The following is a 13088-nucleotide window of genomic DNA, read 5'->3' on the forward strand; positions in this document are numbered from 1 at the left end:
TCAAAAATTAAGGAGAAAGGTGGTTCCACACACAAACATGGGTCATATTATCACAGAAGTGGATAGCTGGGCAGTAGTGGTGTTTTTTCTTTGGCAGAGTAAAGTACTCTGTGTAGATCTTGACTCTTCAGTGTCTTCCCTCTGGAATTATACAAAGTTCAAAAAAGATGTCCTTCATCCTTTGAAAAGAGCTTATTGTAAAAACAAAAAAAATAGATGTCTTAAGGATATGACTCCAAGACCACTGTATTTTCTCCAGAAGGTCACTTGCACCAAGTTGAATGTACCATGGAAGCATCAAACATGCAGGCACCTGTTCAGGAATTTTCTCAAGCAATGATGTTTTGCTTGCAGCAGAAAGACACAACATCCACAAGCCTCTTGATGAAATCATTTTCTCCAAAAATATTTATGGACTCAGTGAGGACATGGCTTGCAGTGTGGCAGGAAATGCTAATGTTCTGACTAATAAACCAAGGCTCATTGCTCAAAAAAGTATTTATAATGGTTTCAGAAGCCAATTCCTATGAGCAGTTGGTTACAGCACTGTGTAATATCAAACAAGCTTATACACAGTCCGGAGGAAAACGTCCCTTTGGTATTGCATTACTGTACATTGGCTAGAATAAGGACCATGGCTTTCATCTGTATCAGAGCGGCTCTAATGGAAATTATGGGTAATGGAAAACCTTATGCATTGGAAATAATAGTGCTGCATCTGTGTCAGTGTTAAAACAAGAATGAAAGGAAGAAGAAATGACTTTGAAGTCAGAACTTGGTTTAGCTATCAAAGTGTTAAATAAGGACATGAATGTTAGCAAACTGCTGAAAAAGTGGAAATTGCCATATTAACAAGAAAGAATGAAAAAACATAATCAGAGTTCTCAAAACAAAGTGGAATAGTTGATCAAAAACCATGAGAAATAAGAAACTAAAGCTAAGCATGAGAAGAAAGAAAGAGAACATAAATAAAAAGATAAATAAAAGACAAAATATTGGGATTTTAGAACTCATTCAGGGTGCAATTTCTGTGTAAAAGATTTCCTAATCTTCCAACCTGAGAAAGCTTTGAATTTTTTTTTAACTTGTGCAAAACATCACATTCTGAATTGTATGCTGGTCATTTCTGAATACTTTATTGTAATGATGATTATTTTCATGGACATTTTAATCTTATTTTTGTTGGAATAAAACTTGGAAAGAAGGGTAAATTTTTAAAAATGAAGGTGAAATTGAGACAGTCACAGATAAACAAAAACTGACTTTGTCACTGCTATTGAAATTATATTGGTGTTAATTCAAATATAGTTGTCTTAAATTATGATGCTAAATGTAATCTGAGAAAAAACACTAAGAAAACATCTCAGGAAATATAGTAAATAAGACAAAAGAATTAAAATGATATAGTAGAAAATGTCTATTTAACACAAAAGAACAGTGACAGAGGTATTAAAGAAACAAATAAGTCATAAGACATACAGAAAACAATGGCAAAAGACAGGTGTAAATTCTTCCATATTAAATAGTAACTACATCAACTGTAAATGTACAAAAAACCCCAATGAAAAGGCAAAATTTTGTAGAGTAGATTAAAAATAATGAACCAACTACATGCTTTCTATAAAAGACATTGATAGGTTGAAAATACAAGGATGGAAAAAATATATACCATGCAGAAAGTACCCAAAAGAGAGCTAGAGTGGCTATATTAATATCAGACATAATAAACTTTAAGAAAAAATAACTATAGAAAAAAGACATTTTATAGTGATAAAAATAAAAATTTATGAAGACAAATTAACATTTATTAACATACATACCTAACATCTGAACTACAAAATCCATAAATCAAAAATTGACAGTCTCAAAAGAAGAAATAGACAATTCAACAATAACAGCTGAATACATCAATATCCACATTCAGTAGTGGCTAGAACAACTATTTAGAAGATAATCAAGGAAATTGAGTTCTTAGACAACACTATAAACCAAGATATAATACACATCTGTAAATCACTGAACCCCAAAACATCAGAATATATATCATATCCAATGTACACAAATCATTTTCTACGATAGATCATATATTAGGCCATAAAACAAGCCTCAGTAAAATTAAAAGGGATAAAAATATACAAATTGAGTTCTACAACCACATTGGGATGAAATTAGGAGTTGATAACAGAAGGATTTTGTGCAATTCACAAATACATGAAAATTAAAGAATACTCTCCTAATTAATGGGTCAAAGGAAAAATTACAAGGGAAATTATATAATATTTTGAGAAGGATGAAAGTGAGATTACAACATAATACATACAAGATGCAGGAAAAGCAATGCTCATAGAGAAGTTTATAGCTGGAAATGCCTATATTAAAAAAGAAGAAAGATCTCTAATCAATGTTATCCTTCCACCTTGTAAACTAGAAAAAAACAGATAAAATAAACCTAAAGGAAGCAGAGGAAAGAAGTAATAGATTAGATCAGAAATTAATGAAATAGATTACAAAAAATCAATAGAGAGAAAAGCTATGAAGCTAAAAGTTGGTTCTTTAAAATGATCCACAAAAGTGACAAGTCTTTACCTATAATGACCAAATGAAAAAAAAAAAGGACTCAAAATACTAAAATCAGGAATGAAAGAGTAGACATTACTACGAATCTTTGTATATGAGAATGCTATGAACTATTCTATGCCAACAAATTAAACTATATAGACAAAATGGAGAGATTCCTAAAAACACAAAAAATGCAAAACCTGACTCAAAAAAAGGAAAAACTCTGAATAGACCTATATAGTGCACAGAGATTGGGTTAGTAATCAAAAACACTTTCCACAAAGAAAATAGTTAACAGGTATATTAAAAATGCTCAACATCACTAATCGTCAAGGAAATGCAAATTAAAATCACAATGAGATATCATCTCACCTCAGTTGGAATACCAATTTTCAAAAAGTCAAAAAATAACAAATGTTGGTGAGGATGTGGAGAAAGGGGAATGTTCATACACTGTTGGTAGGAATGCAAAGTAATATACCCACTATGGAAAACAGTATGGAGGTTCTGCAAACAATTAAAAATAAAACTACCATATGATCCAGCAATCCCACCACTGGGTATATATCTGAAAGAAAGGAAATCAGTATATGGAAAAGACATCTGCCCTCCTGTGTTTATTGCACCGCTATTCACAATAACCGAGACATGGACTCAGCCTAGGTGTCTATCAGTGGATAAATGGCTAAAGAAAATATGGTGTATATATACACAATGGAATATTATTCAGCCACAAAAAAGAACAAAATCCTGTCATTTGCATCAACATGTATGGAACTGGAGATCATTCTGTTAAGTGAAATAAGCCAGGCACAGAAAAATAAATATGCATGTTCTCATTCATATGTAAGTGCTAAAAAAGTAGATCTCACGGAGGTAGAAAGCCGAATGCTGGTTACCAGACTCTTGGAAAAGAAGAGGGGAGGGGAGATATGAAGAGAAATTTGGTTAATAGGTACAAAAATACAGTTAGATAGAAATAATAAGTTCTAGTATTCAACCATGCAGTAGGAAAATTATAGTTAATGATAATATATTGTATGTTTCAAAATAGGTTAAAGAAGAATTATAATGTTTCCAGCACACAAAAAAGACATTTTTGGAGAGATGAATATTCTAATTATCCTGATTTGGTCATTACATATTGTATACATGTATCAAAATATCACATGTATCCCAAAAATATGAAAAACTAAGATAAATACAAAAAAAGACCATAGATCTAAATGTAAGAGATACTCTTAGAAGACAACATGGGTAAATCTATGTGACCTTGAATTAGGTAATACTTTCTTAAATATGACACCAAAAGTATGAGTGACAAAAGAATAAAATATATTGGATTTTACGGACATTGAAAACTTTTCACTTCAAAGTACACTAACAAGAAAGTGCAAAGACAACCCATTGAATTGGAGGAAATATTTACAAATTATATATCTGATAAAAGACTTCTATCTAGAATATAGAAAGAATTTTCACAACTAAAAAAATAAATAGACAAATAATCTGATATAAAAATGGGCAAAGGATCCAAATAGATATTTCTCCAAAGAAGATATACAAATGGCCAATGAGCACAGAAAAAAAATCTCAATGTCATTTATAATTCAGGAAATGCAAATCAAAACCATAATGAAATCAAAGCCATACCTGTGTTTACTCTTATGACCATGTATCCAGGGTGAAATTCCACTGCAAGTCCAGGTGAGCCTTCAGTGAAGAGAAAGGTGATTACAATGCAAACAAAAGTAGAAATAATTAAGCATTGGAAGAAAGGCCGGAAGCCGTCATTCATTGGGAAAGCATTAGGCTTCAGTCGCTCGACTATCAGAACAATTATAAAGGATAAAATGAGAATAATGGAACATGTGAAAGGCAGTGCTCCAATGAAAGCATCAGTTATAACTAAGCAGCAGAGTGGATTAAGTATTGAAATGGAAATATTATTATTGATTTGGTTAGAAGATCAAAATAAGTGTTAACATTCCTATTAGCCTAAGAATTCAAAGAAAGAACACAATAGTTTCTGTAACTTATTATTACAGTACAGGGGTATTGTTATTATTACTGTATTACACTGTATTACTATTACCACATATAAGCCATTATAGTATTATATCAATTAAGACACTGTGATATTGGCACAAGGTAGACAAATAGGTCTGCCATTGTTGTAAGAGGACCCAGTCAACCACAGAGCCCTGTATTGCTTCCAGAGAATAGCTGGAAACTAACTGGAGGGGACAATTGCAACTAGGGGATGCCAAACCCTGGAAAAGGACCTTGGATTCTGCCACAGGACATTTGACTCCCTACCAGCTAGCTTGCACAGGCTCCCAGAGATTTCATTATCCTCACATGGCACCATATTTTATAATTTTCAAACTTTTGAACTGCACTTGTCACGATATGGCAGATTGTTACAGGAATTCCTCAGAGTCACCTAGGAAGGATATAATTTTGGAGAGCTGACTGTTTATCTAGTGGCTGGGAATGCAGCATGTATTAGCATAGTTTCATTTAGTGTAAGCATCTCCCCAAAGGCCTAGCCTTCTAACCTAATTTAATCAGGAATGAGCTGCACCTCTGGGGGATGCATCATTTCCTTCGGCTACACATTCCCACACTGTTGGCCTACCCTTGCTCTTCCAATACACAGAAGAGAATACTATATATTTGGTCCAGGATCAGCCGTTATATTTAATGTCTCCTACCTGACTAGATATTTATATATTGTGGACCCCTTTGTCTTATCTTACTGCTTTCATTCAACCAATTGCCTGCCTCAATAGTTGATATTTGTCTAATGTTTTAAGTCCTATAAATCTATCTGGTACTTGACACAAAACCCTCGATAACACTACTTAATTCATTTCCTTTATTTGAAAATAGGTATAAAAATACATCATACTAAATAGTAACAGTCAAGTGAATACATAAATATGTTCTGTGAAATGTTTTCAATTATAAGGTAATATTTCCACATTAGTTAAGGTCGGATAACTGTTATAATAAACTCATAAACTTTAAATCATGTAAATTTATTTCTCATTTATATAACAGATTAGACTGCATTTAGTTAGGAGTGGGGAGGAGAAACTTCTGCTGCTCCCCCCAGTTATTCAATGGCTAAAGTTGCTTCAGTCTCTGCTATCAAAAAGTGGCTTCTTGAGTCTCCTTAGGTATTGGCATTGCACTGACAAATAGGAAATGAACACCGAGGATCATGTGAGAGGTGTTTTGTTTTTTTTTTGAGACAGAGTCTCACTCTGTTGCCCGGGCTAGAGTGAGTGCCATGGCGTCAGCCTAGCTCACAGCAGCCTCAAACTCCTGGGCTCAAGCGATCCTCCTGCCTCAGCCTCCCGAGTAGCTGGGACTACAGGCAAGCGCCACCATGCCTGGCTAATTTTTTTTATATATATTTTTAGTTGTCCAGCTAATTTCTTTCTATTTTTAGTAAAGATGGGGTCTGGCTCTTGCTCAGGCTGGTCTCGAACTCCTGAGCTCAAACAATCTGGCCGCCTTGGCCTCCCAAGTGCTAGGATTACAGGCGTGAGACACCGCCCCGGCCTGAGAGGTTTTTATAGCCTAGGCATGAAAGGCCTGACATTGTTTCCACTGATTTCCATTGACTAGTACTCAGTCACATGGCCTTACCTAACTGAAAAAGAAGCTGGGAAATGTAGTTTTCTTGCATGCTCAGGAAAAAGAACTGATTTGATAATGTTAGCATCACAATATTAAAGCTCTCTATTTACCTGATCATTTTGGTTATTCCCTTTTATACAGTATAGTAATGCAATCATTAAATTTACATTCAAGAATGGGACAAAATGAATATGAATAAATTCTTTGGAAATTGAGCAGTTAACTGCCTGACATATAGTTTGGCTCAGAGAGTAAAAACAAAATACTAAGACAAAGATTGGAAAGAGTTATCTGCCCAGTTATGGTAGACAGGTTGGTGGTAGGGTAGGGGGAGAGAAGAAGAGTATATAGCAAACCTGTAGGCCAGTCTGTGGGATAGAAGAGAGCTATTGCAACAAGTTTTTGAAATGTAGACATACAGAAATAGCTTAATGGAAACTGTGAATAAGTGAAGGAAAAAGCAGTGGACTTCAAAACAAACAAAAATCTGAGAATCAGTCAAAGCTATAAGCCACACTAAAAAAATAACAGAAACAAAAACCCAAACAGTGTCTTTCCTTGCCAAGGGTCAATATTTTTCCACCACTCTTGGGGGGGGAGTGCTACCTTAAGTTCAAAAGATAGTAAAAGTGTTTTCAAAAAATTATCTATTTCCTTCATGATTAAAACCATGTGGTTAGCTAATCACACTTTTACAAGATTAAATTTATGTTAACGGTATCCTCCTTATTGTTCCTTCTTTGGAAGGATGTAGGTAGAAATTTCAGACCATTACAAATAATATGTCAGCATTTATTCTAAGCTTGATTGAAGACAGGGCAATAAGAACACAATTTTATGCCCTAAGGCCAAGTTTATGGTGGTATACCAACAAAAGGAATGAAGTATTTTTGGAGTCAGGTGACATGGGGTCCAGACCCAGTTATGAGGTTAAATAATTTTATGAAATTGAATAATACTTCCCCTAAAGTCTTCTCCCATTTTTAAAATAAAGGAAAAGGAAACATTTTAAGTGCCCACAAAGTATCAAGCACCTTAATTACACACTCACATTAAATATTTCAAATAACTTTATACACTTTTGATGCCACACATCCCTTTGACCTACCTATCTCTGATTTCTGCTGCAGCTCTGGTGGACAGTTTTATGTGCACTAAGTGATTTTCACATATTTCCACTGTTCTGCCTCTACAGCTTCAAGAGCCAGCTGGGATCCTTTGCAAAGGCAACCTGAAATTTTGAAGGAATTAATGACCCTGGGGACAACTCTCAATCAGTAGGGAACGAATGCCCCAGCCTCTTGTCCTTCGGAGCAGCATTTCTAGGAGGCATTCTGAACCACTCTCGGAAGTCCTGGTGGAATTAAGACCTTGTTACCTAAGTAGAAAACTCGATAATGAACCATTATCCTGTTGGCTTTTCCTTTCTCAGTCTCATTTTCCCTGCTTTTCTACTCTTGCATCCTGGGATCGTGTTTCAAATAAGTTACCTGCACCTACCTTCTTTACTCAGACTCTACTTTTGGGGGAGCTCACTGTAAGACACTAGATTTGAAGAATTTCATTTTATAACTAAGGAAACTGAGACACTATCCAAAGTCATGTGGCCAATAAGTGATAGAGCTTTCATTACAAACTTAGCACACCATGATACAAACCCCATGCTTTTATGCATATCACCCACGATGATCGCTTGAGTTTCTTTTCACTTCTAATCATCCTGAAACTATACATCCGCATTATTTTTTCTCCTTTGCATTATGTTTCTAATATCATTCACTGAGTGACTAGTACCATGACAGATAAAAATAGTAAAAAAAAAATTAAAGATACCATTTATATATCATTTACAAGAAAAGACAGAAATACATATTATTATATTTATATACTCAGTAGCAATTTCAATAGCATATTTTAAAAATATTTGTTTCATTATTCTCCTGGGACAGTGCCATCATTCTCAGTGTTCTCAGCATAAACCGAAAACCAAAGGGTAACAGATCCCTGTAGGCTGAAAGTAGATATCTTAACCTTTTCCCCAGAGGTCAATGGCAAAAAAATGACATTAGAGATGAAATACCCTGAGATTTATACCCTGACTTAAACACTGACCTTGCCCCAACTATTACGTGTGCTGTGCTTTTCTATATTTGCTCCATACTGAAAGATGAAAAGACACAAGAGAAGTATCACTGATAGCAATTTATTTCAGAAAATAATGGTATTGGTAAAATATCATTTGAAATACTCAAATCTCAATCAAGTCTAATTAATCACTGACATAATCAGCCTGATGGTGTTGCTGGAAAGCTCATGTATCAATTTTCTGAGATAGTGAAATAGAATTATCAGCAGCAGCAGCATTTCTGATACATTTTAAAATACATTACCAGTCAGAAAATAGATAAGATTGATTTCATTGTTGTTATTTCTCTACAATGTAAAATATTATATTGGGTGTGTTTTATGTATGTGTATACTTATGTCTTTGAGTAGTTTTCAACTGACTTTGCAGAGAAGAGAAAATAATAAATCTAATGACCATGGTATTTATTATCATAAGTCAAAAAAATGGTGTTCTTACATTTATCAGTCTCAACACACATGAGCAATATAGCTAAATTGGCCACTTATTGCATTCCTAAGTCTATTTTCAATTATTTTAATTTCCGGGTCACTCATTTTGCATTACCTTTCTGTCTTATTCTAGTCATCTCTTTCAAACAATTAGCTCTTGATCTTCATCTAGTTGTCACTATTCTTGGTAATTTCGTGTATTTCAAAGTATTGTCCTCTTCTCACTCTTGGCTGTTAAACGCCACTACAATATTGTTTTCCTGGATAAAGTTCCAGTGTCCCTCTCTTGATGGTCCCCTTTTGCAGTGGTCCCCAACCTTTTGACACCAGGGACTGGTTTTTGAGGAAGATAGTTTTTCTGCTGATGGGGGCGTGTTGAGGGGGCATCACTACCTCGGCTCCACCTCGGATCATCAGACCTTGGATTCTCATGGGGAGCGCCCAACCTGGATCCCTCTCATGAGCAGTTTGCAGTGGGGTTCACACTCCTATGAGGGTCTGATGCCCCCGCTGATCCGATGGGGGCGCTGGGCTCCTGCGGTGCTGCAGGCCAGATAGGGTATTGGGGTGGGCACAGGTGGAGCTTCGCTCACCCGCAGCTCACCCCTTGCTGTGCCGCCTGGTTCCTGGCAGGCTGCAGACTGGTGCCGGTACACAGGCCTGGGTGTTGGGGACCACAGCTTTACCTCCTAAAGTATTCTCTGATTTCCTTGAAACAGCAATGGCAAGAGGAATGTGACTGCAGACAAGCAAGCTATTCATTACAGAGCCAAATAATACCTCTGCCAGGTTATTCTGTTGGAAGATTTTTATTTATTGGATCATTCATTGAGAAAGTAACATTCTCTTATAAAAAAGCAAATTCTTTATCTTTTTCTTTTTTTACATGTCTGTATAATATGGAATTGAAGTGATAACTGGAACCAGAGCAAATAAAAGACAACACTATTATGATGATATTCCTATGTTTTACTTACTCATATCCCCACCAACTTCATAAAGGATTTCATGAAACTTACAATAAAAGCAGAATTTGCACATGGAATTTAAAATAAGAATGAAAGACCAATACTACATAGATATCGGAATACTTTCACATACAAACTAAAAACTGGTGTGCCATAGCCTTAACCGTTACCATCTAAGAAACATGAACACTCCAACTAAATAGGTTCTGAAAGTACGAATCTTAACTAAAACTAGGTTACCATGCATAGTTGTCAACCACAGCTGATTGGTTAGCAGAACACATTTCAGTGGGACTAACCTACCGCAAAGAAACCCTGCACTGTTAAACAGCTGGGGAGAATTAGTCTTGGAAACAACCTCCAAGGAAGCCTTCCCACCCAAAAAAAGTATTTTTCCTTTTGCCTCACATGCACACAGTTTGACATTTTTCTTTTAACATTGTTACAGTAGCTGGAGTTCCACAGTTAAAGTTAATTAAGATTAATATGTATCACCTTCAAAATGCAAATAATTAAGGCATAGTAAATAATTATCAGTCACACTGTAGTCTGATTAGTTTGCTTATGTTCAAAATTGAAAAATTTGATATGTCATCCGATAATGATGAGGAGCTGAAGAATGGGAGTAGCAGCAGTAGGGTAGGTAGACTGAAGTTAAGTAATTTTGGAACTTGTCTCAGTCTCCCCTTACCTGACCCAATCTAGCATATTACATCAGAACAGTCCAGAATGACCACGGCCCTTTCATTAGTCCTCATTTAAATGAAATTCAAATGAATAAATACATATATACATAAAAGATGTCATTAATTTTGGGTATGAATTCATACCCTCTGTAATCTTGCCCTATATACTAATATTTGTGGATATTTGTTTACCATCAACCTGCATTAAACACACTATACCTGATTCTCAAAGTGTAGTTAGACCAGCAACCTCGGCACTACCTGGGAAAGTACTGGAAGTTCAAATTCTTGGGCTTCCCCGCAGATGTACTAAATCAGAAACTCTGGGGCTGAAGCCCAGTGTTTAAAAAAGTCCTAAGTGTTACTTATCGAGATAAAGTTTGAGACCCACTGCCCTACACCATTCACTATTGTCCCAATACAACTTAGTTTTCTTTGGTTTTGTTTTTGCTAATGCTCTTTCCTCTGCCCTGAATTAATTTTCTCTTCCCAACTTTTACCTGTTGAAACACTAGTTACCTTCGAAGGTCCCACAAAATTCCAACTCCTCCACGAAGTGCTCACCTATAAATGGGGTTTGATGATTATTGCAATATACTAAATGTGCTTAATCAGTGCTGAGCAGGTAGTAACCATTCAGTTGACAATAGCATCCTCTTCCCAGTAGGAGAAAATCCCAAAGTTGTGGGTTCATATATTATTTACAGAGACAATGTCAAAATCCATTTTAAAAATCTGTTTATCTGTCTTAGAGTCTAACATCTCCTGGTTATTTACACTTTTTACTTTAGAGTTGTTGTAGGAACACTCACACTCAGGTGTTACTCGGCATCATTCTGAAAGCTGTAGAACAGTGGTTTACACATGTTAGTCTTTCTCAGAATCACCTGGAAGGCTTATATTTCCACAGATTGCTGGGCCCCACTCCAGAATTTCTGTTGCATTAGGTCTGATAAGGACCTTGAAACTTTGCATTTTTAGCAAGTTTTCTGAAGATGTTGTGCTCCTGGACCAGAAATCACATGTTGAAAACCACTGCTATGGAATAAAACCAATTTTACCAGCATTTTCAAACTGACTTAATCATATAATTCACCTGGGGCACATTTTAAACATATTAATTACCCTCTTTTAGAAAGTCTGATTCAATAAGTTTGCTTTGGGATCAGAAATCTGTGTGCTTAGTAAGAGTCCCAGGTGATTGTAGTGATAAGGCGTGTTTTGGAAAGAGTGCAAAGGACATGAACAGACATGTCTCAAAAGACATACAAATGGCTGATAGATATAAGAAAAAATGCTCAATATCACTAATCATCAGGGAAATGCAAATCAAAACTATAATGAAATATCATCTCAGCCCAATTAGATGGCTATTATTAAAAAGACAAAAAATAACAGATGCTGGCAAAGATGAAAAGAAAAGGGAACTCTTTTACACTGTTGCTGAGAATGTAAATTAGTACAACTGCTATGGAAAACAGTATGGAGATTTCTCAAAAAACTAAAAATGGAACTACATATGATCTAGCAATTTCACGATTGTGTATTTATCCAAAAGAAAAGAAATCAGTACATCAAAAGGATATCGGCACTTGCATATTTATTACAAGCACTATTCACAATAACAAAAATAAGGAATCAACCTAAGCACCCGTCACCAGACAAATGGATAAAGAAAATACGATGTGTGTGGAATACTATTCAGCCATAAAAAGAATGAAATCCTATCATTTGCAGCAACATGAATGGAACTAGAGATCACTATGTTAAGTGAAATAAACCAAGCACAGAAAGACAAATATGCATGTTCTCACTCATGTGTGAACTAGACAACTTGATTTCATGGGCATATAGAATAGAATGATAGATACCAGAGACTAGGAAGGGTGGATGAAGGGGAGGGAGGGATGAATAGATGTTGGTTATGGGTACAAACATACAGTTAGATAGAAGAAATCAGTTCTAATATTTGATAGCAGACTTAGGATGACTATTCTTAGCAACAATATTTTAAAGTAACTAGAAGAGAGAACTCAAAATGATATCAACACATAAAAGCCATAAACACTCAAGGTGATGGGTACCTCAAATACCCAGATTTTATTATAACACATTCTATGCATGTAACCTCACATGTACTCATAAATATGGAAATTATTATATATCAATAAAAGAAAAAAACATACATATCTTTCTAATTGCTTCAGAGTATTGAATTAAATGCATGTTCTACAGTTTAAATTGTTTCTGGGTTTTTTTGTTCTTTTTTTGTTTGTTTTGTTACAAATTAAACTATGTGAATTTATATTGAGGATTATATCCTAAAAGTAGGATTGAGTAAAAGACTGAACATTTTAAAAATTTGAATAATACTGCTAATTGCCAAAAACAATGTTGTATCAGTTTATATGTTCACCAACAGTTTATGAAAATTATTGTTTTTAACTTCCTCAAGATTAGATATTACTAAACTTTTTGAATGTTTGCTAATCTGGTAGGTAAAAAAATATACTGATGTTCTGATTTGCATTTATTTAATTATAAATTACATTGAATCTCTTTTAATAAGATTTTAAATTTTCTGTGAACTAACACAATGGTATTTGTGTATCTAAATGTTTCTAAACATAGAAAAGGCAATGCATTC

At 34.9% G+C, this 13088-nt stretch overlaps 1 pseudogene; it reads left to right on the forward strand.

Annotated features, from left to right (window-relative positions):
* The first annotated feature begins 216 nt into the window (after positions 1 to 216).
* LOC123629895 lies at positions 217 to 984 on the forward strand (annotated as a pseudogene).
* Positions 985 to 13088: the final 12104 nt, after the last annotated feature.

Source organism: Lemur catta, unplaced genomic scaffold, assembly GCF_020740605.2.
Source record: "Lemur catta isolate mLemCat1 unplaced genomic scaffold, mLemCat1.pri scaffold_62_ctg1, whole genome shotgun sequence".
Lineage (NCBI taxonomy): Eukaryota > Metazoa > Chordata > Mammalia > Primates > Lemuridae > Lemur > Lemur catta.